The following is a 25,462-nucleotide window of genomic DNA, read 5'->3' as shown; positions in this document are numbered from 1 at the left end:
TTATATAGTTATTTTTAAGAAAGGAAAATTTAAAATAAAAGAAAAAAGAAAAAGATGTCTTTAAGAAAGAGTACTTAAAATTTCAAGGAGATTTTGTGATCTTCAGCAAATCATTGACAAAAAAATACCAATTGACATACATATCCGAGACTTACTGATAAGACTGATGTGAATATTAACATTTTACCTTCAAAGGGAGAACTTACTTTTCATTTAGTCTTTGGCTTTCTGTAATGCTTAATAAATATGTCTTCTCAAAGCCCTTTCATTATTGTGTCTTTTAAAGACTCAAGCGTTCTATTTTTGTAGAGAAAAACTATCCACCTTAATAAATTATGCAGTTCATTTTGACAACCAAACCGTATTCTGCATGCAGTTAACATGAAGGACAAAGGCTGAATTCAAATGTTTTAATGTGTTAAATGCATTCACCAGGATGATAAAGCATTTTTTTTCCAGAAAATGCTTGAATTTGCTCTAAGCGTCATTGCAAGTATTGATTTTAATTCCGCATGGATATGTGGCCTGACGCCTGGGTCCCTTGGTGAGAGCGCCTGCCTCAAAGTGGCTTTATAATTGCTGAACTCCGTTGACCTCCTTCTGAGGCTGGTGCTGGAGGCGGAAGCCAGTCTCCTCAAGACCCCTGCCAGCATTTGCGACTCAGTCAGCTCGTCCTAGATTCTCCAGCCCCGAGAGCACAATTTGACAATTTGGTGCACATCTTTTTACTCTGCCAAAGGCTTAGTGGCGTTATTCAAAGTAATGCCAGTTGTGTATTCTTTTGTTCTGCTTTTATATTTTTATAGTTTTCACTGTTGCATAACCATTCCCAAGGCATTTGAGAAAAGCCTATATACCCTTTGGAACTCCGCACTGAGTGTTCTTCATGGGACACAAGAAATAGAAAGCATTTTCTTTCTCCTCCCGTTATTCACAAGTTCATTTGCTACATAAGCAGTATATCTGCAGCCAAAGGGCTACCCTACTTTTACTGAACATTACCACTTACAAAGCCTTCCATGTTTACCATCTCATCAGGGCCAACTCATTCAAAGCTTTTAAAATAAGAGCCTGATTATTTTAGGAAAGATCAGGGATGCATTGAGGAAGGATTCCTGAAAGAATAAAAAAAAAAAGTGTTTTAAAGTTACATCTAAGTATATGCTCTTTATCCTCGAAGTTTCTATAGAAGTTAAAATGCTCTTAACTTTTCTTTCTTTCCACGTGAGAATTAAATATCAAGGAAAGAAGCATAAATATCTAATTTCACACACATATCACCTCAACTTTTCATTTTCAAAAGAATCTGCTTTTGTAGTATACCATGCTAACATTGATTGTTCATTCTTAGTAACGTTCTGCTCACTTCTCCAAGGTAAAAATAAGCCATTATTTTTGTTTGAAGCCTTGCCTTTTTTTTTTCTACCTTCAAATCTTTAGGCCTCAAACTTGTAATTGTTTGCCCCTGAACTTAAGTGGCTGCTGCTTTTATTCCCACTCAGCAAGAGCAGGGATATCAAATATTTCATTCACCCCACAGATGCCTATCAAATGGCTATCAGTTGCTAACAAGAATGGCCAAAGCATGGTCAGCCTGTAGTATGTGACTGGCCCTGTGGTGAAACACTTATGTGCATTTTCACATTTAATTCTCTCAATAATCCTATGAGGTTGCTAAGAGTTTATTACATAATCTGCTGATTCTCTCTGGATTTAAAAGGGAAAAACAAAGGCTAAAAGCAGTTAAGCCATTTGCTCAAAGTCACACAGCTAGGGATTGGCAGAGAAAATTTGAATTTCTATGCTATGGACTGAATATTTGTATCACCTTAAAATTCATATGTTGAAACCTAATGTCCAATGGGGTGGTACTGGGATTTGAGGCCTTTGGGAGGTGATTAGGTCATGAGGGTAGAGTTCTCATGAAGTTATAAAACAGATCCCAAAGAGCTAGCACCCCCTTTTTTCCTGTGAGATTACTGCCAAAGACAGCCACCTATATGGAAGTGGGCCCTCCCACCAAACACCAGGTCTTCCAGTACTGTGATCTTGGACTTCCCAGCCTCTAGAGCTGTGAGAAATGTTTGTTGCTTATAAGGCACCTAATTTGTGGTATTTTTGTTAGAGCAGCATGAATAGATGAAGATAGTTATTGACTACTATACTGCATGGTCTGGGTAGGATTAAAATCCTGTTAATTGTTAATTAAGTCTATAATTATTTATAAAATATCCAGAATACCCAGTGTCAATGGTTAGCATTTTGTCATTTCTACAGATGTTTATAAAACTAGAAAAGTATTTAATTTGGTTTCTGTTTCCCTTTATAGGGAGAAAGCTAAAAAATGTGTATCTGCATAATTTCACATACTAAGACTAAGCTAAAGCACACCACTGCTTTTTCTCCTTCAGTTACATGCTTTACTTTATTATTAGTCCTGTTTTCCTGTCAGGGGAGGGGAACAGAGAGAGCTAAAGTAACTTGCCAAGTTCACATTCAAGAGGGCAGAGCTGGCAAATGGGCTACACTGCTGTGCTCTTAAGTAGAGCATGTTCTTGAAGTGGGCCAGTGAAATACACTGTCAGCCAGCTGTCTGACTCAGGGGCCACGATACTGCAGCGACACCCCAACAATTTGATGAACTATTTGAGCTAATGCTATCTCAAAGCGTGCAAAGCCTCAAACACAGTAACATCTTACTACTTGTCGCTTTAATAAAAATGAGCTTGCTGAGCATCTGTGAGTTTAGTACATTCTGCTAGGTTTTTCTTGGGAAAGAAGGTGTAGGAAGACTGGGTCATACCTCAAATTGCACTGTCTTCTTGCTAAGTAGGAAGTTATATTCGGAAAGGTAATGTTTTTTCTCTGCACCATGTCACTGGTCTCTGAGCATGGAGGGAGGGGGTTATCAAAAGAAGAAAGGAGCTCAGCCTGTGTGGTCCAGTAGATTGAGGATCACCCTATGAACCAGGAGGTCACAGTTCAATTCCCGGTCAGGGCACATGCCCACATTTCAGCTTGATCCCTGGAGTGTGGTTTGTGGGAAGTAGCCTATCTATGATTCTCCCTCATCAGTGATTTTTCTATTCCTCCCTCCCTCTTCTTCCGTGAAATCAATAAAAACATATCTTAAAAAGAAGAAGAAAAGATTTCCCAGGGACAGCTGGGAGAGAGACGGACAGAGAAGTGAAGGAAGAAGAGAGTTTAAAGACTGTGTACAGAATTGTGAGACTCCCTTTGGTCCATTTGTCTAATTGCAATAGGTAGCAGGGGAAGTGAATAGTGGTCCTGAGGAAGAAGGGGATCCGGTTACAATGAAAGCATCAGGCAGTTATCGACAAATGTCACTTAGCTACAAGTTGGCTGTTGGGAGAAAATAGGAAAATAAATTAAGGAAGTCATTTATATCTTAAGGAATGCCTCTACAAACTTAAAAGAAAACTAGATTCATTTGCTCTGTGTATTTAACTGATTTATTTATCCACAAGGATAAGCCTAATTATAGAAATTAATAAAGGCACGGTTTAGTAGGTACTTATTATGAGCCAAACTGGCACAATTATACTATTCTACCATTATTATTATCACCATTTATTTATTTATTTATTTATTTATTTATTTATTTTTAAAATATATTTTATTGATTTTTTACAGAGAGGAAGGGAGAGGGATAGAGAGTCAGAAACATTGATGATGAGAGAAACATAGATCAGCTGCCTACTGCACAACCTCTACTGGGAATGTGCCCACAACCAAGGTACATGCCCTTGGCTGGAATTGAACCTGGGATCCTTCAGGCCGAAGACCAAAGCTTCATCCAGGGAGCCAAACCTTTAAGGCTATTATCACCATTTTAAGATAAGTAAATTCAAACTCAGGAAAACTAGATAATTTGCCCCAGGACACATAGCCACTAGCTAGTAGATATGGTATTTGTATGCTAGCATCTATCCTCTTAGCCATCAGACTGCACTGCCATCCTCAAATAACTTTATAATGTTAAAATAATTGTAGCTATTATAAAAATTGACCATAAAACATGTAAAGGCTCAAATTTAATATAATCCTATTTATTATTTATTGAACAGTTAGCAGGTATTATAGTTGACAGTCCACTCTCCTCCAGGCAATAGTCTGGGTACTCAGACTCTTTACCATTTATGCCTTTCTGTCATCTGAATCCACATGGCAGGAGGGTAGAAGGAGAGTGGAAAAAGTACACCTGCTTGTTAAAAACCTTGCTCTGGAAGTGCCACACATCATTTGTGTTAGTTGATCTATTAGTGACAGAAAATCACATGAGCAAGCTGACATGCTAGGTATGGGGGCTGGGAAATAACAATTCTGGCTTAATAGTCATTTAGTATCAATTTTATGCAATGGGAGGAAGCGAACAGCTAACTGGCTCTCAGACATGTGGTTTAACTTATCTTTCATTATAATTAACTAAATCATTTGAGAGCTTAAAATATTGTTTTAAGTAGAGTGAAAATACTGGTGCTTTCTTATGTTATTACTAGAGGCCTGGTGCATGAAATTCGTGCATGGGGGGGAGGGCTCTCAGCCTAGCCTGCACCCTTTCCAATCCAGGACCCCTAGGAGGATGTCTGACTGCCGATTTGGGCCTAAACTGGCAGTTGGATATCCCTCTCACAATCCTGGACCACTGGCTCCTAATTACTCACCTGCCTGCCTGGTTGCCCCTAACTATCCCCTTCCCCCACAGGCCTGATCGCCCCTAACTGCCCCCCTGCTGGCCTGGTCGTCCCTAACTATCCCCTCCCCCTCCCCCGCCAGCCAGGTTGCCTCCAACTGCCCCCTCCATTGGCCACATTGCACCTCACTGCTCCCCCTGCCAGCCTAATCACCCCCAATTGTCCCCCTCTGCCAGCCTGGTTACCCCTAACTGCCACTCCCCCACCCCCAGCCTGGTTGCCCCACTCAACCTGCTTGTTCAGTCATTTGGTCATCCCTAACTAATCCCCCTGCCATCCTGGTTGCCCCACATAGCCTGCTTGTTCAATAGGCTTTTTGGTCATCCTTCACTGACCCTCCTGCCGGTCTGGTCATAGGCAGCCATTTTGTGAGGGTATGAGGGTTAATTTATATATAACCTCTTTATTATATAGGATGGGATTTGTAGATTGGCAGTGTCATCTGGAGCCTCTTTATCCTGGTTTCAAAGGCTGTCAAATTCTGAAACTGGCCCCAGAATTTCTGTTCATTGATCAGTTTTAAATTCTCCAGGCCTCTTCTGACTCTCAGAGTCCAGCTTCCTCTGTTCCATACCACACAGACCAGGGTATGAGGCTCAGCCAGTTATTTATTAGTATAACAAGACAAAATTAAAACTGGGCTCATGCCCAGCATTTATGCGTTAATCTACTGTAGTAAAAATTCTATTGGGAGCAGGGGGGTAGGGGGAAAGGAGGCGATTGGGAAGGGGGTCATATCACTAGACACACAGCATTTTGCCTTTTTTTCCTCTCCTCTCTCTTCTGCTCCTCCATTGTTTCTCCTAGATTCTGTTGATATCTATAAATAACAAGCATGTACATTTATATATCATTCTTCCAAGTTTTTTTTTTAGCAGTATTAACTTATTTAATCTATAAAACAAGCCTGTGAGATAATTCTCTTATCATTTTTCCTGTGTAGCAGTGAGGAAACTCAAATAGAGATTAACAAACTATAACTTTAAATACTTTTGATAAGAGAGATGCTCATTTCTTTTGTTTCCCTTTCGTGCAGCCCTAACTTTCACACATCGTACATGGAGTTCCCAAGCCACAGCTGCTGCCTGTCAGAGAACAGTCCATGTTCAGCACGGTGGCCCCCTTCACTGTAGGACACAGAAAAGCACCCAGACCATCACTGTGTTTGTGCATTTAGATGAATATGTTCTCCTCCTTCACCCTCATAGAAGTGAGTAAAGAATAGGGGGAAAATAGTGCTAATGCTGATCATTAAAAATAGACATCATTTCAACAAAATATAATTAAAGACTGCATCTAATGGGCAAGGTGGAGTAATGAAAGTGTGGGAGAGATTTTTACAGTTCTACTGTGAGGATCATGACCTCAAAAACGTTTCAATGAGTCTTTTGCAAAGTAACGCTATAAGTTTGTAGGAACTGGAAGAAATATTTAGAAGTGATAGCAGAGATTCCAAATATCTAATTAGCAAAGTCTGTTTTGGTAAATCAGAGAAGTCCTTTCTCAGCCAGCATGGAGCAGTGGTTGAGCATGGACCTACGAACTAGGAGGTCAGGTCCAATTCCTGGTCAGGGCACATGCCCAGGTTGTGGGCTCAATCCTATGTGGGGTGTGCATGAGGCAGCCAATCAATGATTCTCTCTCATCATATGCGTCTATCTCTCCCTCTCCCCTCCTCTCTGAAATCAATTTAAAAAAAAAAGAGTTCTTGTTTGCAAAATATTAAACTTAACTAGAGAGAATATGTAGGAACAAATAAAGAAGACATTATCTGAGATATGAACACAGAAGGTGGCTCATTAAGTTTGTCAGGAAGGAGAATAGGTTTCAAAATTCTCATGTTCTAATGGAAGGAAGATTTCAAGGGGAGAGATCAGGGAAGAATGTAATTAATAAAGCGTGTTTCTTGAGAAGGCAGCAGAGAGAAGGATGCAGGGAAGAGGACAGACTTTTTGCCTTGTGACAGGGAGAAGTAGGGAAAGGATAGATGTGGAAGTTTGGGGGCTCTGTATCTGGTACATCAGGCCCCAGATAACTACCGTATTTTTCGGACCATAAGACGCTCTGGACCATAAGACGCACCAGTTTTTAGAGAAGGGAAATGAAGAAAAAAAGATTCTGAAACAAATAGTGTCTAAAATATTTTATGTGCATTAAAACCCAACATCACAGTCATAAACACATGTAATCAACCCTGTAAAGTAAACAGCAGCATTTAGAACCATTTTAGAGCCGGGCAAGCACAAAGAGACCACACAGAGCCGGGCAAGTAAAAAAACTTTTTTTTAAAAGTATATGTGTAGGCTATATTTGGACCATAAGACGCAGGGACTTTCCCCGCCCCCACTTCTGGGGGGGAAAAAATGCGTCTTATGGTCCGAAAAATACGGTATCTGTGCGCTACCTAAATGCACAGGTCCTCAAACATGACTGCTAACTGCCCTCAGGGTGCCTAACAGAGCCCCAGCCACTAATATCAGAGGAGACATCCTAAACCTAATATGGCAGCTAAAGTGTCTAAGAAGCCATGGAAGGGTCTTTCCCACCCCCATTTATTTGTGTTCTCTGAGCTTCACCTGCCCTTTAAGTTACAGATTAGAAAATAATTTACCTTCGTTCCCAAATAGCACAGAGCCAGTTAGGAGCATCTCCAATGGTTCCTAAATCGTGAGCATTTCAGGCAGGAGCATAAATAGCAAAGCTTATTGAATTAACAATCAGCATCCATGCAGCCACCAGTACCTCTCAAAGACAAGAAACTAATTCACTATTATGTTCTTATGTTCGACATGCATTTCTATAATTAATGTGTAAAGTAACACAGGTTGCCTGCCCAGTTGGCAAGGATTTTTCTTCAAGGGTTGTGTGAAATAAATAATGCTTATAAAACATACATCACAAAGGCAAAGTGCTTCTCCAAGTTTTGTTTCAAATATGTGTTGTTATGTGTCAGTGACTTTTTTCCCTTGAACATGTACATGAGAAATCATGAAAATAACCCACCATATAAAATATTTGTTTCACTCATCTTTCTAGAAGCATCTTATATTCTTCTCTGTCAACCTGTATGTGAGATTTTTAATGTGAAATAGTTCTTATAGATTTTTAACACAAGTTGTATAAAATGTATCACATGGGTGTGTTTGCCTTCATTGGGATGACTGCACTAAAGAAGAATAATTTACAAGTCAGAGTTTAGTTTGCCCACCAAGTTCCAATTTTATAGCCATCTCAGATTCCTAAACCGAAAATTTTAGTTCTTACTTACTGAGTTGTTTTCTTACATTTCACCTCTCCTATCACCTTTAAAAGTAGCATCTAGCTTTCCTAATATTTTAATATTTGTCAAATAATGGGCTATCAAACAACCTTTCAATAATCATTGTAATGCTAATTTGAAGTTCCAGTTTATGTTGTATTTTATAACCTAACTGCTAACCAGGGCACTGTGTCTTTATCTGATTTATAAATTGTCTATAAAACATATCTCACTTATAAAGTGGTCTTTATCTTCCTTATAAAGCAGTCTTACTTATAAAATAAATTATTAGCAACTGCCTTAAAGCACATATGGAAATGTTCTTAGTCAAATTCCTTATTTGTAAGGAGCTACAGGAATGTTATGCAATGTATAAAACTATAAATACGAAGTTATTATATATTAACTAGGGGCTCAGTGCATAAATTTTTGCACCTTGTTAGAAACTGTGGGCCCTGAGGCTGTGGTAGGCATGGGGGTGAGTCTCAACCCATCTTCTGCAACCCCACTTGGCCCCTCCCGCCATGGCCCCCTATCCCCTGTCTACCACAAGCCCTGCTCCTGCTGCTGCAGCTCCCACACACTGACAGCTTGAAGTGACTGGGGCTGGCGCCAGCAGTGGGTGCGAGCAGGGCCAGTGCAGAGTGGCAACTACTGCCCCGATCGCCCCTCAGGAGCAGGGGGAGATGGAGAATCCCTCAGGGATGATCAGGGCCAGCAGCTGCCGTGTGCACCCACTGATGGTGCCAAGTGATCGGGACCAGTGCTGGGTACCAGCAGTGGGTGCGAGCTGCAGCTCTTGTGTCGGCTGAGGTTGCAAGCAGGGCCAGCGCTGGCAGTGGGTGTGAGTGGGACTGGCACTGGCAGCAGCAATGCCTGGCAGGACCATGGTGCATGGGAGCAGAGAATTTTCAGTAATCACCCCAATGATTCCAACCATCTTCCTGCCTTGGTCTGGCACCCCCACTCACCTGCTCCACCATCCTGCCAAGGCCAACACCCACATGTTCCACACATGCCCCCTGGTGGTCAGCACATACCATAGTGACCGATTGTTCAGTTGTTCTGCCGTTCGATCTATTTGCATATTAGCCTTTTACTATACGGGACTAAAGGCCTGGTGAATGAATTTGTGCATGGGTGGGGTCCCTCTGGGTGGCCTGTAGGTATCAGGCCGAAACCCACAGTCCAACACTGCCTGTAGCTCCTACCAACCACTCCCTCTCTTCCAGGCCCCACTGTGTCTGCTGCAGGTTCACACCCAATCAATCCCAATCGGGAGAGACTCACAGTGCCACAGCAGTGCTCACCAGCCATGAGCCCTGCATCTGGCGCCCTCCCAAGAAGAGTGGCTTGTGAGATAAGGCTGAAACCAGTTCTCTGACATTTCTTGAGGGGTCCTGGATTGCAAGAGAGTGCAGGCCAGGCTGAGGGACCCCACCAGTGTATAATCGGGCCAAGGAGGGACCATGGTAGGGCTCCAGGGCATGTTTGGCCCATCTCACTTAGTCCCAATTGGCCAGACCCCAGCAGCAAGCTAATCTACCAGTTGGAGCATCTGCCTCCTGGTAGTCAGTGCACGTCATAGCGACTGGTCAACCAGTTGACTGTCTGCCCCCTAGTGGTTAGTGCTTGTCATAGTGAGTGGTTGGGCAGCCTTAGCATGTTATTAGTATATTATGCTTTGATTGGTTATTTAGTTGTTCTGCCATTTGGTCTATTTGCATATTACTCTTTTATTATATAGGATATAATAGCTACTAGCCTGTTAGCTGTCAGATTCTGCCCTGGGTACTTTACATATATCATTCCTATTCTTACCACAGAACAAAGCAGTGTCCACTTCACATAAAAGGACACTTAAGATATAACAACTTACCAAAAATTGTATCAGTGGTAGTGGTTGGATTTAAATCTAGGTTTGTACAGAGTCTTAATAAGGGGAAAATATGTATGTATGTGTGTGTAAATGTATCTAAAATTTTGAGAAAAGACAATGCTTTACTTTTGTCTATATTACCTTTAGCTACTTAATAAATATTTGGCTAGATAGATTTTACTTATGTCTCTATTTTCTATAGGTGTGAATATAATAATATTATTAGTAGATTATGTTTCCTGACATAGAAATCCTCTTTATAAATGGTAGTTTTTTCAAAATTATTTGGAAATCTATAATTACTCTCAGGTTTTTAATTATAAATCTTATGAATAAGAGAAAAATTTAGGGAGGTCTCTTTCGTAGAATAACAACTATTTGAGTAATCTCCTAGTATGGGGCAGTGTATTAGTTTCTTATTGCTGCTTTGTCAATTTGCCACAAATTTAGTGGCTTAAAACTACTGTGTTATTTTACAGTTCTTTAGGCCAGAAGTTCAAAGCAGATCAAGGTATTGGCAGGGCTGTGTTTCCTCTGGCCACCTTAGGGGAGAACCCACATCCTGGCCTTCCCATTTCCTTACTCATCCCTTGGCTCCCAGCCATCCTCCGTCCTCACAGCCAGCAGTAGCTTTCTCATGTGGCATCACTCTCACTCTGACTCATCTCTCTCTTCTCTTATAAGGAGCCTTGAGATTATACTGCATATCCTCCTTCCAACCCCCCATTCATTATTCAGAATAATCTTCTCCTTTAAAATCAGTTGATTAGCAAACTTAATTCTGATAACATAATTCCTTCCTTTTCGTGTAACAGAGCATAAAGGTTCTAGACATTAGGATGGGAACATTTGGGGGGTAATTATTCTACTTACCACAGGCAGATTTAGATTTTGTAAGGTCTGAAGATCATGGGAAGCCCTCTGCAAGAATATGAACAAAGAAAATTACAAATATAAAATTAGACATTAAAGTACATCCTCATTACATAGTGAGGAAATATGACACAAAACACATACATTTTAAAAGACAAACTGTGTGAATATATTCCATTGGACACAACTAATTTTATCCTCAATTGTCTAATTTGTCTGCTTAGCAAACAAAACAGCTGCATGATAAATATGCCTTATTCAAAACTTCCATTTGTTTTGGCTAAATAAAAAATAATTTAGGTATATTGCTTACCAAAATTATGTCTTCAAAGTTTGGTTTCTAACCCACTCTTTATTTTTTTTTTATGTCATATTTCCCCCACTAGTTCAGTTGCCTGATTCCTTGTGTTCTGGGAAATGTGACAAAAGGAATATGGAATTTGGGGTCAGAGGTGTGTGAACAAGTTTTCACTTATTTTTTAGGCACTGGTATGTACCAGGCACTGTGCTGGACTCAGAGGACAAACTGATAAGCAGGGTAGACGTGGGTCCTTTCCCTCATGGACCTTACAGGGTGGCAAAAGGCAGACATAGGAAAGCCATCTAAGCATATTAAATGCTCTGAAGAGTTATAGGACCTTGTGAGAGTCCTATAGAGACCAGGGGCATTGAGGTCTTTCCAGGATCTGAGAGATGAGGCTGTGATCTAGGCAGAGGGGAGCAGTGCAGGGGAAGGGAGAAGATCTCTGGCAAAAAATAAAAAAATAAAATATAAAAAAAATTTATATATATATATATATATATATATATATATATATATATATATATATATATTATGCACAAAGACATGCAATGGGAAAGCTGCCACTAATTCTGAGAGATAAAAGAGAACCATAATGTAGGGGAGAAAGGAGAGAGTAGAGTACGGACATTCTTGAGAGCACATTGAGGCCAAGTACAATAGGGCCTTAGGACTGGGCCTAAGAGTTCAGTTTCATCTTAACTGCAGGAGAATGCCATTGAAGAGTGGTGAGCCAACATGTGCAAAGATCTGATTAGCAGATTTAAACCTTTTCCTGTTCGTTTTGGAGCACGGGGCTGGGAAGGGGGAGACAGGAAACAGTAAATTAGGCATTATGACAGGAAACGCATCACTGGGATATTTCTCTATTGATGAAGGTGTAACATCACACGTTTAAAAGCAGTGGAGATGGATAGCCTCAGAGGACTTTTCACTCGGTTGAGAGTTGGAGGCTCTACTATGTGTGCACTTCCCACATGCTCTCTGAAGAAATGTGTGTTTTATCATTTACGTCAAGAAAAACTTATGTCATTCTAATCTTTATGAAATACTCATTGCTTGACTAAGAAATTTTTTCCCCACGTTTCCCAAATATTGTCTAAACCACATGGCCTCCAGCCTTGCAAAATAGAATAAGCCTCTCTTTGGCCATTGTGTTGGTTGGGCTTCCCTAAAAGCAAACCCTAAGACAAAGACTTAAGTACAGATGGTTATTGGGGAGCTAATCCTAGGGAAGCTGACTATGTACTGTGTCACCCAAACCCGAATATCTTTGAGAGTAAAAATATGCTCAACTCTCAGACATACACCAGGATTTTCCTGAATTAACCAAGAAGTATGATCTCCCTACTGCCTTTTCCCTCTTCATACTCCTGACACAGCACTGGAGGGCAGACAGGGAAAAGCAGGACGCTGGATGCAGTCCTCGGTGCATTTGGGAAGTAAGGAGGAACCACCGAAAATAACACTGTCGTGGTAAATGGTTCTGTTGCTGCCATTTTCCCTTCCACAAAGTGGCGAATCCTTCAAAGAACTTAAGAGTACATAGGTTTCAGAGGACACGGGTCTTAGTTGGGATTTGCTTTTGTGTTTGTTTGTGTGATGTTGTTATTTGGTTGGGGGCGGGGGGAAAGGAATGTTTTGGCTGGTGGTGAAAGTTTTAGCACATCCTGACTGCCATTAACTCTTGAGCGCCAGTTCTTATACCTGTAAAATATGTCAATACCAGTACCCATAAAACATGACGAGGGTTAATGGAACTGTGTGTAAGGCACTGAGCATAGAGCTTGGCGCATAAGAAGTGCTCAACAAAAGTTTTATTTTCCCATGCAGACAGGAGGGCGGGGTGAGACGGTGCCAGGAAAGCAGCTGTCAGTGATGAGGGCTTAATCGGTGCACTTCGAAAGTGATCATTTTGGCAGCTTATGTGTGTCACACATGCCTCACACATGCCAAGTGGGTGAGATGCAAGAAATCACTGTGGGACCTTTGTCCTCTTGCCCATGAGAAAACCCTTTGGTAGGTTGTCCCTGGAAATCATGTGTCAGCCCTAAGCTTTCCTTCTCTAATGGTTCTTACGTAACTAGGGAAGCCACATAGCATTTAATAAAGTAAGCAACATATTTTTCTCTCATTTAAATGGCCTCATTGTGTAGCTTATTTAAAATTGTGTCACTGTGTCTCCATTTCCAAATTGTGGCTATTCAGCAGTTTTTAAATTCATGAGATGATACATGGCAAATTACTGTGTGATTTTTCACTTCATGGTCTTAGAATAAGCTCCAGAAAAAAACGCTCTTGACAGAAGCAATTTAATCACAGTGTGTGTGTGCGTGAGAGAGAGAGGAGGGAGGAAGAAGGAGAAGGAGAAAGAGAAGTATAAGGAGACAGGGAGAGAGGGAAAGAAAACGAGGGAGGGAAGGAGGAAAGGAGGGAGGGAGGAAAAGGGGAGAGAAAAAGAGAGAGAGAGAGAGAGAGAGAGAGAGAGAGAGAGAGAGAGAGAGAGAGAGAGAGAGAGAGAGAGAGGACTTCACAGAGCTCCCTCCGATATTCCACCAGAGACAGCACAAGTTACTTAAACCAGGTCAAAGCTCCTTCGGCTCTCTGTCTTCCCCTGGGAACAACTTAATGCTGATTCTTAATTTTTTCAAGATAAACAAGGTAAGTCTATGTTACATTTCTGAATTTCCTAAGTCCTAACAGGAGTCTGTTAGTTAATTTAGAACTTTTCATAAAACTAAAACCAAAAGCCTAATTTCTGTTTGTCTGAAGCTCTCAAGGATGTCTTAACAGTTTTCAAAGGTTGTGTTAGTTTAAGATTACTATCAACTGAATGAAAAATAAACATGTAAAAATTGTTATGCAGTGTTATATGAGGGTGTTGCTACTATAGGTATATTTATAAAATTATAGTGTGTAAATATGTTTAACTTTAAACCTATACTTAGAGGATTTTAATGCTGAATTTGAAATTGAACAGTACTACAACTCATTGGTACCAAAACACACATCACAAAGTTATATTTTCTTCTAAAGCAATTTCATTTGTATTTACTATTGTGTCAACTATGTTGCATATCATATAGCCCTTTCACCTGCAAGTAAATGCAATATTTTTATGGACATTAATTTTGGAAAATCAGAAATATATTTACATTTTGAAATTATAAATCATATTTCCTATTTGGGCTACAAATATTTTTCTTCCTTTTGATATGTTCAGTCAAGGACCACAAAAGTGTAACATTTTTGTGTGAATAACCTATGATGACTCATATCAACTGTGTTAAGACAGTTAAACTTTTTCCTAAGACTATCTGCTTATGAAGAACTTTCCCAGCATTATTTCGGAGAAAACAATTAAAATTCTCAAGTAAGAACTATGTTTTAATTACCTTTAGATTGGCGGGGGGGGGAGAAACATGTTAAAGAATGTAATTTCAAAATCAGACTTTATTATATGCTTTCCCATAAATTATAAAAAGAAGTATAATCTGGTCATGTATCTTAATTTTTTTCTTATTCACTTGGGCTGATGTCAACAAAGAGTCTGGCTGGGATTGCAAGTATTGTCATCACCAGAGTTTGTGCCAGACCCAGTCTGAGAATGCTTTGGAAAAAGACAATCTTATATATATTCAAAAACAGTGTTGTTCTCCAAAGACTAAGTATATAATCTATGTGCTCAGATAAAACCAAGATTTATCAGTAACTCCCTTTCTTGCTTCTTTCTTAAAAACAAACAAGAAAACAGCCACTCCAAATTAACTTCTGGTGGAGGACATTTGAAGAGTCTCCCACATATTGCTTATGGGTCATATTTTACAGTTTTCATTTATATTCTGAGTACTACTTGTATGAAATTAATTTCTAATTTAGTATCAATTAACACTTGACATTTAACTTCAGAAGCAAAGCTTATCCACGGAAAGAAGGTGTAAATACACTTTGACTGTAATACACATATATATTTGTGATTTATATCTTTCCCTCCTCTAGTTCCTAACTTAATTTAAGTCATTTATCTCAAAAGGCATCTTAATATCTGTTTGGTTTTATTCCATCATGTGGACCAGTGGAGTGAAATGTCCTGTTTCTTATCTATGCTCATTATTAATGAGCAGCTAGAAATTATTTTTCTACCAGAATAAAGAAGTTTCCTTTTTCTCCCTCCCACTTTAAAGTTGGTATAGTACTGTGGGTCACTGTGGTCTGGTTTGTTGTTTTTACCTAATTGATCAGTTAATAGAAAGTACTTTGGGCTTCTTTGAAGATGTGTATAGAGAATCCTCTAAGCTTTAAGTTCCTGAGCAGTCAGCAGCTCTCTTGATAAACATTTGCTGAGACCTACTCTTCCGCAAAGTCCTCGACAGGAGAGACATAAAAACATACTCAGATGAAAAATTATGCATAGCCCTAGTTGGTTCAGCTCAGTGGATAGAGTGTAGTCCCTAAGACTGAAGAGTCCTGGGTTCGATTCTGGTCGAGGGCAAATACCGCAGTTACAGGCTCGATCCTTGGCCCTGGTTGGGTACATGTGGGAGGCAACCAGTGGATGAGTCTCTCTCACATCAATGTCTCTCTCTGTCTCTCCCCATCCCTTCCATTCTTTCTAAAAATCAATGGGGAAATATTATTGGGTGAAGATCAAAACAACAAAAACCCCATATAAGTAAAACATTTTATTAAAGGATTGTCACATTAATCTAAGTGTTTTCATAGAGCAGTTAGTCAATTACCAATTTGCTTCTAGGGAAATAATAGGGAAGTTTAGAGAGCAAAATCACTGCAGCTTAGGCTGATCAGACTAGATTGTAAGTGGAAAAGCTTTGAGGTGGTCTTAAAGGACCAGTAGGGAAAAGACAGGAAGTGCTTGGGCACTGTGTGGGATGCTATAAGGAAAATCTTGGAGGTAGACAGTGTCAGCTCATGAAGAGGGATCAGGGTCTAACCAGTGTGGCTGGAGTGGAAGGTTGCTCTCAGGAAGTAGGGAGGTAAATGGGGCAGAGTTGGTGGGAATAAAATCAGGGAACCCTGTCAGTGACATGCTAGGCTGTGGGAGGGCTAGGGAGAGACCATCTTTATGAAAATTAATCTGTTGTGCTTGTACAAGTCCCATTAAAATGACAAGAATCTCAACATGGGCAGACCAATTGAAGCCAGAAAGAAGGAAGAGGTAGAGGAGATAAGGCAGTAATTATAACAATGGTGACCTTGTTTGATCATGGAAAAATAGAAGTTCCTTTAACAGAAATGGGAAATGAGTAGAGAAGGCTAGTGGGTCTGTAAACTTTTACCAGTCAGGCCTCAACCAGAGAAGCAGAATCTGTTGGAGAAATATATTTACACATTTATTATAAGGAATCAATCAGCTTAAGTGGTTGTGGGGCCTGGGTTGGCATGTCTGAATCTATATAGCAGACTGTGAGGAAGGGCCAGCTGGAGCCCTCAGGCACTGGCTGAAGCTGCAGACCGTGGGCAGAATGTCTTCATCAGGGAAATGGCCTTTCTGCTCTTAGAGTCTTCCCACGGACTGAATTAGGCCCATCCCGATCATCTGAAATTGTCTCTCGTTTAAAGCCAACTGGTTATGAACTCTAATCAAACCTACAAAATACCTTCATAGCAGCAGCTAAATTTGTGTTTTAGTCCCTGGGAACTGTAGCCTAGTCAGGTTAATACATCATAAAACCATCAAAAACGTCCAAAGTGCTATAAACTCCAAGGTGCTGGTAGGATATCTTATATGAAAATGGCCAGGATTATATGAGAAATTGTGAATTAAAACTCTATAAAGTAATGGATATGGGAAATTCCTCAATGGGAGTTACCCACATAGAGGTAGCATCCATAGCAGACAAAGAGAGTTGTATGCATGCATATAAGTATAACCAATGGATGCAAGACACTGCAGGAAGGAGAGGTGCCGTGAGGGCATGTGCCGGGGGTAGGGGAGGCCAGGGAGAGGTTGATGAGGAAAAAGAGGAGACATATGTACTACTATTTGTAATACTTTAAATAATAAGAGAAAATTTTATAAAAAAATGGGTCAGTCATAACAAGCATCAATAACTTTTCCAATAATTAGAAAAAATATTATAAACACACCTATAATAACATTTCTGGTAAGGTTTAGGTATCTTTCAGATATATTTATTACTGGATCTGTGCATTTACTGTAACTCATAATAGATATAATAAGGTGATTACAACACTTCAAAAAAGAGAGAGTTAGGGAGATCCTCAGCAGAGGCTGCAAACTTCTACGTCAAAAATGAATTCTGGGGAGAAATATTAAGGGACAGAATAAAGAAAAGTAACTAAAAGATAAATAAAAGAAGATTAGCCTTGCCACTGTGGCTCAGTGGTTGAGCATTGACCTATGAACACAGGAGGTCAATTGCCAGTCAGGGTACATGCCCAGGTTGTGGGCTCCATCCCTGGTGTGGGTGTGCAGGAGGCAGCAGATCAATGATTCTCCCTCATCATTGAGTGTCTGTCTGTCTTTCCCTCTCCCTTCCCCTCTGAAATCAATAAAAATATATCTTTTTAAAAGGAAAATCATAAAAGCTAAGAGAACCCTTGGCTGTCCATCTCTTTGCATTACTTTCTCACTAATTTACCAAGATTTCCAGGGGAGCAGACACATGGCTGTGGATCCCCTGCTTCCTCCTGGACCAAGAGATCCCAATAGAATCTGTACTGTACAAAAGCCAATGTTTTTTATTGTGAACTTAGATTGTGCAATTTAAATAAGATTGCAGGTAATTCATATATAAAGAATGAGATATATATTATAGATAATAAGAAATCAGAGTCACAACTCCTCTGATTACTGAAGGGAGGGGGCCTTCTGGGGATCTTTACCCCACAGTCTTGGATGCTCTTTCCCTTTCTCATCTATCCAACAACAGTTTATTTATCCTTTTCAGTACATCTCTAATACCTCCTTCTCTGTGAGAAGTTCCTTAACTCACCCAACAGAGATGTTAACTACATCCTATGTCCCATCATTCACCCAAACGTATTTTATTCTTCTTACCCCACTGAAATAGAATTGCGTATGTGTTTTCCTCACCAGAGTATAAGCTCCTTTCAGTTTTGAATGCACTGGTGCCTGTAACAACACTATTTTAAGACTTTAATGTATATTTTGGAAATGAAGGATGGGAATGTACATTATACATGAGAAAACAATGTGCAGAAGGCTGACCAATGTATGCTTATAAACAGTTTGTGTAAGGAGAAAAATTTTAAGTTCTGGGGTTTTCAAAGTAGAATTTAAGAGAATAAGGTGGAGTTTATGATGGGAATTCTGCAGATGAGGAGGGAGACCTAATACAGGAGTGGAGAAGGGGAAGGTTGTATACATAAGGCTTGAGTTGGAGGAAGGGAGAAATTTGTCTTCACAGGAAAGTAAAATAAAAGTGGATCTGAGGTAAATAAAAATGTGCCTTTTCTACAAAAAAAAAATTTTTTTCTTGAAAAACCTGAAATTTTAAAATATATTGGTTAATTTAACTTTAAAGTACTTAAAATGCTGTAACAACAAGTTCTTCCTGTCACTAAGGAGAACGCCAAGACTCAGTGTGATTGCTTTGAACTGTGTCTGATCTGCAGTGATTGGGTCCCCATTCGTTTTGAGGGCACTGCATATGCCTGCCTCAGGTCCCCCATCTATTACATAACAGTTTATTGTAGTGGAGAGATGCTCAAGTCACTGGTGGTTGGACTTGCCTGTTGAAGTGTAAACAAATGGAGTGTGGTAATGGGCATTCTTTCCGAAACAATCTTAGGAATAAAGAGCACAGTTCACTCACTGCCTCTCTGCTTTCATGATAAGACTTTTTTTTTTCTGTTACAAAATGGAATTGAAGTTCCATTTCGAGTAAAGGGCAGGCAGAGCTTTGGAGCAGAACAAGTCAGGCTTTAATCTTCAGGGTGGCATTAAGGAGCTCACGTGACCTCAAGCTAAGGATTTGACCTTTCTGCACCTGGGTTCTTTAAACAAAGGGTGAGATCACTTTATTTTTAAAGTTCAGGTGCTACATTTCAGATTTATTATATTCTAAAATGGATCTGTTTAATCCATCTATCACATACACTTCAGGATTTCAGCACAGCATTTATTTTTGTATTCTTTCTATCCTTAGTTGATGTGGATTGGAAATAAATATTGTCAATATAAGATTAGTATACTGCTTTAGTATTGCATAAGCCTCAAAAGATTAAGTATTGAATAATCTTATAAATTTACTTCTGCTTTAATAAAAATAAAAAGTCAGGTTTATACAGCGTTTAGCCTAGTGTTTTCCTTCTGGAAAACAGTTTTATATTCTACAGTCTTGTCCCTGTTCACCTGTTCCCATTCATCAACATGCAGTATCTTAGTCTTTTTGAGCTGCTGTCACAAAAAGAGCATAGTTGCGTTGGCTTATAAACAACAGACATTTATTTCTCTCAGTTCTTCAGTTTTGGAGGCTGGGAATCCGAGGCCAAGGAGCAACATGGTCAGGCTCTGGTGAGGATCCGCCTTCTGGTCTAGAGATGACCAGCTTCCTGCTGTAAGCTCACGTGGAGGAAGGAGAAAGAAAGCTCCTTGGGATCTCTTTCACAAGGGACTGATTTCAATCGTGCAGGCTTCAAGGACCTTCCAAAATGCCACTTCCAAATACCCTCTCACTTGGTATTAGGTTTCAAATATGAATTCAGGGTAGAGGGAGGGCATAAACATTCAGTCTATAGCATGGAGCCAAATCAAGTATTTTTGTGTGGTTAACACCATATGCTTCTCTTAACTCCTCCAACTACCAGGACTCTCATTATTTACAATAAATTTAGTCAGGGCAATGCCTTGAGAGTAATAAGCAACATCTGAGAAAAGAGAGGCGGATAGTAATTGATTTTGCTAAGGGTATCAAATCTTAGATATGTACGTCCTTACTATTTCCCATTTTGTTAATACATTCACCCAACTAAAGCTTGGACATCTGCTGAGACACATTCATCATTAGCCTGCAGAATCTTGAAACGCTGTGCTTGACATTGTTTAGTCCAGTGGTCGGCAAACTCATTAGTCAACAGAGTGGCAAACCGCGGCTCAAGAGCCTCATGTGGCTCCAGAGCCGCAGCTTGCCAACCACTGGTTTAGTCAATTCCTTCTATTCCTCAAAATCCAGGTTGTGCAGCTCTGGAATTTAGTAAACCTTATCCTCAGATTTCCCTTCACCAGCATATATTTTAGGCTTTTATTATATTATATATTTCAAGTTCTTTTTTGCCTAATTTTCTAAACATAAAAGGTAGTGGGGTGAAAATGAAAGAACCCATATTTGTAATATTCTGTTTTACAAAATTTTATCCCCAGACATTTTCTCTTTATATCTTAAGGATTTTTTTCTCTCTTTGGATGTGCAACTTTATGTTTTGTTATTTAACACTTATTCTAACCACCTTCAGTAGATAAGCAACCAGCCAGCAGTTTCCCAAATCTTTTGAGCACATAGGCCAAATCAGATTAACCTTTCTGTACATATATGATATTTTTGCCAGTCATGACATCATTCTTCATTTGTCACACACAACCAACCCCCACGTTACTCTCTCAGCCTGTGAGGCCATGCCTCGAATTACCACTGTTTGCTATACTTGTCCATATTGCTGCTTGCTATACTCACACTCAGGTGTGGTTTGACCTCAGAACCAGCCTGAAATTAAGTGGTCAGAGCATTTTTACTTTACAAGGACCAGCTGGTTGGAATCACACTATGCTGATGACCACTCTCACTCTTGTGGTCTTTTGTGCCTCAAGAAAATTGGTCCCTTTCTCTCTCTTCCTCTCCCCACTCCCCTTGTACTAATTCATTCTCCTCTCTCTTCTCAGAATCTGAAAGATTTCTCCTGAACTTACTACCTTAACTTCTTCTGTGCCTACTAGCTCATCCAAGTACCCTTTCCCTCCTCTTAAGCCATAAATTATGTTTCTGATCACTGAGTAAACAGGTATGACTTTAAAATTTTTTACATTCCTATCCTCTAGACTAGGTATGTCAACAAAATGTTAGAAATTAAACTTATGAACTAACTTGTCCCAACCATATTTAGGTGCTAATCAGAAATCCACATAAACCTCCCATCTATACTAATAAATATGCTAATTAGACCCGGAGACCTTCCAGATGTCTTTCGGAACAAAGCCATGGTGGTGGAGCCAAGGCAGAGGTGATTAGGGGCCATCAGGCCAGGAGGGAGGGCAGCTGGGGATGAGCAGGCCGGGGCGGGGGGGCAGTTTGGGGCAAGCAGGCTGGTGGGGGAGGGGGGAGCAGTTGGAGGCAATTAGAGGGCAAGCAGGCTGGCAGGGGGGGTGCAGTTGGGGGTAAGCAGGCTGGTGAAGGAGGGCAATTGGAGGTAATCAGGTCAGCGGGTAGGCAGAAGGGGGCAAGAAGGCCAGCAGAGGGGCAGTTGGGGGTGATCAGGCTGGCAAGGGGGGGGGGGAGTTGGGGGCAATAAGGCCAGCATGGGTGCAGTTAGGGACAAGCAGGCCAGCAGGCAGAGTTGTTAGGGGCAATCCGGCAGGCAGGCAGGTGAGTGGTTAAGAGCCAGCAGTCCCAGATTTCAAGAGGGATGTATGACTGCTGGTTTGGGGCCTAAACCGGCAGTTGGACATCCCCTGAGGGGGTCCCAGATTGGAGAGGGTGCAGGCCAGGCTGAGGGCCCCACCCCATGCACAAATTTTATATACCAGGCCACTAGTTACGATATAACAAACTGATGTGAAACATTCCTGGATGGTAATATCTTGGGAGAGTATAGCCATCTTGAGAAGCTTTTACTTTCCACAGTTGACTCTGCTTATCCAATAATGCAGAATTTCCTATGGCTGTATGCAGGTCTCTAGAGGCAGTGCGACAAGGTTGGGGCAGGACTGGTGATGAGTAGGGGTTGTTTTATAACTGAGATGCCAGCTGCATGGGATCTCTGCTGTATTTTCCTGCTGCTGACTTTCTAGAACTTGTTGTGCACGTGTTTATATCTGTTGCCTATGGAATTAAAGTATTCCATCTGCCAATAAAATTCTGAATGTCCTATTGATACAATGGAAACTGGATTCTTTATTTTACTGTGACCAGTAGTAAAGATATCTTTCTGACCATAAATATTTCTTACCTTTAATTTTATAAATCCAAAAGAAAAGAGATAGCTGTGAGTACCTCTGAATGTACTTTCTCATTCTGAAAATTCTGGTGATTTAAAAAAATATATTTTTTTATTGATTTTTTTACAGAAGAGAGTGGAATAGAGAGCTAGAAACATTGATGAGAGAAAGTATAATTTCAAATTTTTTAGTTTTAAAAGGGCTGGTCTCTATACTGAAGTTTTTGTTGGAGTCTTTGCTAAAATCAAATCTTAGTAAATAATGTTTTCACTCTCTATTAAAAATATGTAGACAAGCATCCAGTTATGTGAGGATCGTAAACCAGACAACACAACATGTGCTAGCACATTCTGTCTTATTCCGGGAAGTATAAATCTGCTGCACTGATACTCTTTCTCTGTTGCCCTACTGCACCCCCACCCGACCCCTAGTTTTCTTGAGGAATATTCTTTCTGGGTCTCTAGGCTGAGCAGTCCCCATAGGGCCAGGGTACAGATCATCCGCCTGAGGTACAGAGAAGTGAGGATCACGTCTTCAGAGACATGTACACCCAGTAGCACTGTACTCCTACACATCCCTCCGTTCTTCTTGGACCCCTAAGTTTGCTGAACTGATGGAAGGAAAAACTCCAGGGAAGAGAATAGGACTCACATAGGACTTCCTTGGGTTTTTATCATCAAATGTATCACATGTTTCTCAGATTCTCATCAAACACTATACAAAAGCATGCAACAGATTTCTTCTAATGATAATTCTTCAAAAGGATCAAAGTAAGAAATCTGTGGTATTTGTGAAGCATGAAATGAGAGATTCTAGGCATTCCCAAGTCCCTGATCAAGAAATGGAAGCCCACATACTAATTGTCATTTAAAAGTTACAAACCAAGCTAGCTAAATGCTAAATAAAATGTTTTTGTTTGTTTGTTTGTTTGTTTGTTTGTTTTCTAAGGACCAAGGAGTTCACATTTCAATTTAGAATTATGACGATCAGAGTTCTGTGCTTGAACTTGGCTTACCTATCTCATACTGAGATTTGCTGCTCACTGCCTTCTATTCCCATCCCTTGCTCTGCCTTGCACCTCAAGGGGTCTTGCACACATGTTTAAGGCTGCCTATACCCCTTGGACTTCGGGGTGTGCACATTGGTATTGCTGTCTAGCATTCGAGGCTGGATCCCAGAAAGACACATGGGCCAGCTCTGTATGTGGACTTTGGCGATTTGGGCAGGAAATTTTATTATCTGGAGGCTTAGTTCAGAAGGGTAAATGAGGGGTCCAGGTGGGCATGAGACTTAAATGGGTACATCCTCTTGATCCATGGGGAAGTGAAGGCTACATGAGATGTGAAGGGGCTGAGGCAATAAGAGGGCCAGGGCAGGGCCCTTTAAAGCACGAGCAGAAAGTTTAAGGTCTGTACTGAGATGATCTAGTCATAGCAACTTAGAGGTTTGGTGCATGAGATTCATGCACTCAAGGGGGTCCCTCAGCCCAGCCTGTGCCCTCTCGCAGTCCACGGGAGCCCTTGGGTGACGTCTAACTGACGTCTTAGGCCCACTCCCAATGTCAATTGGACATTCTTAGTGCTGCCTCAGAGCAGGAGAGGCTCCACCATTGCTGCTGCACTTGCCAGCATTGAGCGGCTTCTGGCTGAGCAGTGCTCCTATGGGAGTGCATTGACCACCAGGGGGCAGCTCCTGCATTGAGCATCTGCCCCCTGGTGGTCAGTGTGCATCATAGCAACCAGTCATCATGCCCTTTGGTTGATTTGCATATTAGTCTTTTATTATATAGGATTATTATATAGGATGTGTTCTTATATATAATATGTCTGTATTGATTAACAGGTTTTATAATTTGATATTTGTCAAATTTTGTTTTACATAGTCCCTTTATACCCATCCAATTTGTTAGGAAATCATGGCCAATGTTGGGAGGGAATCAAAGGTTCCTCTTTGTGTGAAGTTTGCCTTTAAGAGCTAGTCAAACCCATTTCATTCTGTCCTAGTGTTTATGTGGACAGTATTTATTCTTGCCTTTCAGTAATTATCTTGTAAGTTGTCTTAAGTTTATGCCTCACTCCCTCCATAGAGACACACACATGTGCACATGCCCTCTGCCTCTCCATTGTGGATTGGGAAAATCTGAGCCTGAAACAATAAATAAATTCCTGCTCTGCTGCTGGTTAAAGCTTCCCAAGATCCCACAGTCAGAAGCTACCCAGTTGCCCCTCAGCACCTACTGTTTAGAGCACATGTGTCAAACACAAGGCCCGCGGGCCAAATCCTTGATAGCATGTGAGTTGGTTAACAGCACTGTTAAGGAAAAGATTGTTCCACTCATTTTAAATTCACATTTCTGGTTAACATTGTCAGTTTATGACTGTTCAGTAAACCATTCGGCCCGCGATTTAGGCTGGATTTTAGATTTTGGCCCCTTCTCTGATTGAGTTCGACACCCCTACTTTAGAGAGTCTGATGATGTGGCTTTGCATTTCAGTGTGGGCTGTCTATCAATGGTGACTACTTATATATGACAAGTTTCTTCTAGATCAGTTGAATGCCTGTTTCAGTTTCTCTCAGGAATCCCAGCTTGTCTCTTTAAGTTGGCTTGTTGGATCTCCTCAGAAGAATTTCATATTGCCACCTAGCTCATATTTCAAAGCAGATCATTCCCATTTTGATTAAAAGTTATCTAATTTCTTTCAAGGAGTGTGTTGAGAAGCACAAAGAACCTACTTTATTTTATAGAATATAGAAAAAAAAATTTTATACCCATTTCCTTTGTGATCTCAAATTCTCATTTCTGCCCATAACAACCAGTGCAGTGTGATCATTGCCAAACCATAATTGGGAACTTCATATATCCAAGTTTGTTTCAGAATATTAAACTACTAGAGGACTGGTGCATGAAATCTGTGCTCTAGGGGTAGGGGGGTGTTCCCCAGTCTGCACCCTCTCCAATCCTGGACCCCTCAGGGGATGTCCGACTGCCGATTTAGGCCCGATCCTTGCTTACTTTTTTAGCTGCCAGGTCTCACTCTTTATTGAACTCTGGTCTTTCAGGAAATGTATTGTATTTATCCCTTCAAGGGACTTTGCTGTGTATCATTTCTAGACCCTTAAGCAGATTACTCTCTTGACCTGAAATACAAATCCCCCCTTCACCATCTGAAAGTTAAAATTCCCTTTGAAAGTCCCTTGAATACCAATGCATAGTCTCTCAGTAAGTCTGATACTATCCGTTTGACTATATTTCTGCAGCTTTGTTGGAACACCAGATAAA

General features: G+C 40.6%; 1 protein-coding gene across 50 annotated transcripts in view; it reads left to right on the top strand.

The window, feature by feature from the left end:
- Positions 1 to 25,462, top strand: part of RIMS1 (regulating synaptic membrane exocytosis 1) — a 389,815-nt gene that overhangs the window by 346,416 nt on the left and 17,937 nt on the right. The window contains exon 1 of one of the 50 annotated variants that reach the window (XM_036414026.2): positions 13,492 to 13,688. The exons of the other annotated variants lie outside the window; for them this stretch is intronic. The gene's annotated coding sequence lies outside the window, so the exon portion shown is untranslated. Of the gene's footprint in view, positions 1 to 13,491; positions 13,689 to 25,462 lie in introns of those variants that run through there. 50 annotated transcript variants of the gene reach the window in all.

The sequence above is a fragment of the Pipistrellus kuhlii genome, unplaced genomic scaffold, assembly GCF_014108245.1.
Source record: "Pipistrellus kuhlii isolate mPipKuh1 unplaced genomic scaffold, mPipKuh1.p scaffold_m20_p_5, whole genome shotgun sequence".
In the NCBI taxonomy this organism is placed as follows: Eukaryota; Metazoa; Chordata; class Mammalia; order Chiroptera; family Vespertilionidae; genus Pipistrellus; species Pipistrellus kuhlii.
The sequence above is the reverse complement of the archived record's forward strand: the minus strand, read 5'-3'. Positions and strand labels throughout refer to the sequence as shown.